This window comes from Carassius auratus, chromosome 4 (assembly GCF_003368295.1).
Source record: "Carassius auratus strain Wakin chromosome 4, ASM336829v1, whole genome shotgun sequence".
In the NCBI taxonomy this organism is placed as follows: Eukaryota; Metazoa; Chordata; class Actinopteri; order Cypriniformes; family Cyprinidae; genus Carassius; species Carassius auratus.
The window spans coordinates 4,612,082-4,615,600 of NC_039246.1; the positions used below are offsets into that span (position 1 = coordinate 4,612,082).

The 3,519-nt window shown below is 34.4% G+C and overlaps 2 protein-coding genes across 8 annotated transcripts in view; both read right to left on the reverse strand.

Moving 5' to 3' along the window:
• The window catches only part of LOC113065937 (GTPase IMAP family member 8-like), a 167,696-nt gene extending 164,743 nt beyond the window's left edge, over nucleotides 1-2,953 (reverse strand). The window contains exon 1 of the mRNA XM_026237487.1: nucleotides 2,730-2,953. The gene's annotated coding sequence lies outside the window, so the exon portion shown is untranslated. The remainder of the gene's footprint in view (nucleotides 1-2,729) is intronic.
• LOC113065817 (NLR family CARD domain-containing protein 3-like) overlaps nucleotides 1-3,253 on the reverse strand; it is a 25,669-nt gene extending 22,416 nt beyond the window's left edge. For 4 of the 7 annotated variants that reach the window (XM_026237389.1, XM_026237384.1, XM_026237396.1 and 1 more), the window contains exon 1: nucleotides 2,390-2,627. The gene's annotated coding sequence lies outside the window, so the exon portion shown is untranslated. Of the gene's footprint in view, nucleotides 1-2,389; nucleotides 2,628-3,043; nucleotides 3,063-3,214 lie in introns of those variants that run through there. The other 3 variants (XM_026237364.1, XM_026237356.1, XM_026237374.1) reach the window with 3 other exon arrangements.
• Nucleotides 3,254-3,519: the final 266 nt, after the last annotated feature.

Sequence of the window (3,519 nt, forward strand, 5' to 3'; positions counted from 1 at the left end):
CAGCGATCTCTGTGTGCGTGCAGTAGTCACAGCTCGTGCGGTGTGTGACTCAGACTCTGATTGGGTCTTTCAAACGTCAATCTTACAGTTTCATATCTGGACACCGCCCCATCGTGTCACATGCTTCCTGCACACTTCCTGGTAGTTATCTGGCCAAAACAACACTGAAACACCTCTGTACACACAAAATATCCGAATAATAAACCCGCGATTACGATAGTAAAGCTTGGTATGAGAATTTCTTGAGATCTGGGGCGTTTTTATAAAAAAAATCGAAAATGTACATCGGAAATGCTAACTTGTGCAGCGATGAAAAAGGCTACAAATAACATATTTTTACAACAGTAAACGACCAAATTCCACCCCTGATCGCTAAAGGAAGTTATTATAAACACTCGATCGGGGTTTAAAGTGAGTTTTGAGTAAAAGTGTACTAATAATTTCATAAATTGTCAGATGTAGCTTGATGCTAACGTTAGCACCAATGCTACTAATAGCAGGTGCTTTTCTTCTTCATAATGCATTTTTGTCTCAATAATTCACGTAAGGTCGTAAGAAAATGTTTTGTTGTATTTTTATAGTAAGACTTTTGATAAATAAGGGCTAAATGCAAAGAGAGACTGAAGTGAGATCGCTGCTTTGTTGCTTTGTAAAGCCTGAAAAACCACAATCAAGGCTAATAAAGGTGGAATAAAAACAAAAGAATAATGATAAAAGAATAATGCGGATAATGTGTCATACTTGGCGGAGGTGTGAAAGAACCGTTTGGTGAGAACAATACAATCATGATTCGGGCAGTTTTCAACAGTGAAACATACACAAAGAGCACAGGAAAGTTTACATGTGAGATCTTACAGAGATGACAAGGGCCATAAATCAATCTGATTAGCCTTCTCTAAAAACACACATGACATGGCCTTAGAAAATATTTCATAAAATTCACAGTTTTACAGATTCGATTATGAAATTTTTTATGAAGTCTTGGAAGACTTGTGGCCTTAGCTACACTGTGTTTTCAAACTCATTTCCTACATCAACATTTTTTTAAATACATTTAAAACATATGTTTTTAATATTTTTATTTTTGTTTTTATGTTTGAGCTTATATATCTCTATTATCATAACAGTCTGAGTGATTCTGATTCCTGAACAGTAAACTTTAAAGTGTCAGCTTTGTGAACAAAGGTTGATTATGTATCTAGTCAGAAAGAATCATGAGCAGAAACCTTTTTATTTTGGGTATGTAATTTCGGTCTCCATGCCAAAAAAGGGGGGTTACTAGTAAGGGGTTAACTGTACACAAAATTCTGTCAAAAAGGCCAAATTCTAAAGGAACATACTATTTTCCATGAAAACTGTAATATGCTGTTGAAACTTCAGTTTGCTATGAAAAAGCCTAAAGCATTATACTGTGAATTAACAAGAGTAATCAGAGATGAAACTCAAAGACTGTGACTGAAATTGCACCCTATATTCCCTATTTTAGTGACTAAAGTCCACTTGACAGAGTGAATGAAAACAAATGAGTAAATTGAGACACTGAGTGAACTGTGACATTAGTGATGAACCAGCTGTTAACAAGCAGAATCACAGAAAGAAAGAACAAGTAGATCAGAAATAAAGAGGTGAGTATAGAAACACAGTTGGAACTGAGATCCAGCCACAGAGCCTTAGATAAAAATCAACTGAAAAGCACACAGGCTCCCCTTCAGAGCTCTGCTCAAAAACCATTCCTCTGCCAAAACACATGAATACACGGACAGAACAGAGTCTGGAAAGTGCTACGAAAAACGGCATTGATAGAGGGTCAAGCACAACTAACTCAGGTTACCTCATGTCTACCGCTAAGACAACAGTACAGTACGAAACACATGACAATAATATTGAACATAATCTATTTCTAAACATATAAACTATAAAATATAAAAAGGTCAGCATAATCTCATGGAACAAAAACATTACCTACCCTCACTTTAAATCTGACCGATATTCTATTTCTTTAAGATTGAGAAGAGTATCTCCTCTTATTCCTGATCACTGTTAATTTATGTCGTAGATTACAGTGCTTTTCCTTCCGTAACAGTTTTAATTTGTACATCATGTATAAAATATAGATTTTTAAATACAGTGTGGCATTTAAATAGATTTTTTTGTTGTTGTTTCAACTGTGTAATCTGAAGATATTTTACTTGCTAAAACTCAACACTGACTGAACTCAACTCAACATTGACTGAATTTTTATTTTTTAATTCTGTGTGAAGTAAAACAGCTTGCTCAGTTTTTGATTACACTCATGATTATGCCAAATACTTTATTTAGTGAGCTGTATCCTGTATTTATGTTTCATATAACAAAGTTACATAAATGTTTTAATTTTTTTTTTTATTACCTGTAAAGTTTCCTGCATGTCAAGGTTCCTCTTCATAAAAGCAGCAGGTTTGTCTGTTGGGTGGAGTCACTCTTTCAAAGGTCAAAGATTTCTTTTTTCTGATTCGGGTCAAAGTAGAAACTAACTCAAGCTAATGTAAAACAGAGACTGAAAAATTCTGTATTGAAACAAGATAATATGAATTAAAACATTTATATAATTATAGTGCTCAATGTAGTACACTCGCTTGTATACTGAGGTCTAGATATTTCTTATAGTAAATAAATGATTTTATTATTCTTAAAATGTATTCTCCATATCAATTATTTTATTAATTCTGCTATTAGACTTTTTTTTTTACCTTTAGGTTTTTCTGCTTCAGTTTGAAAATTTCATGCCAGCAGTAGACTTACTGAGTGACAGTTTTAGATCACTAAGCTATATAAAGTTATGAGTGTTAAAGATTGTACAAAAAGGAATCCTTATCAAGTATGTGTGCTTTTTGACCCTGTTTGCCATTATATCCTTCCGAGAACCAGAAAAAAGTATGAAGTTATTTTTGATTCAAAATGACTGAACACCTGTGACGGTGCGATTTGTAGTTGTAAAGAAAAGCCACACATGTTTATCAGTAAACTTGAAGTCACAGAGAGAAATATTTTAAGAGTTGCAAACCTGTAGAGTTTTTTTTCTCTCCCACAAACACAACACAACAGTTAGACCTTCTCAAATTCTTCATTCCAGGTGCACAAATCCTATTCTACAAATCACACATTTAGAAACTCGTACGCTCACATTTTTGAAACAATTGCTGCAGTGAATGTGGTGCAAAACGCATTTACACACCTGAATCAAGAAATGTGAAGTCGTGGAGAAATGTTGAACATCCGCAAATCAGTACGTGAATTCATCAAATGAGAGTTGCACACTTGTAGAATGTTTTCTCAGAAATGTCTTGTATATTTTTCTAACACAAACACAAAGTACATAACTACAACTGCTTGAATCTGCAGCGATGAATCTCAAACACCGTCTTTCGCTTTCAAGCGACAAGTTTCGTGCTCTCCCTTTTGCACCGAGATATTTGGTTCAAAAGTGATTTGTGCATCTGTAGAGGTAGTGGGCGGGACTGTTTAGAGATTAGAGAATTT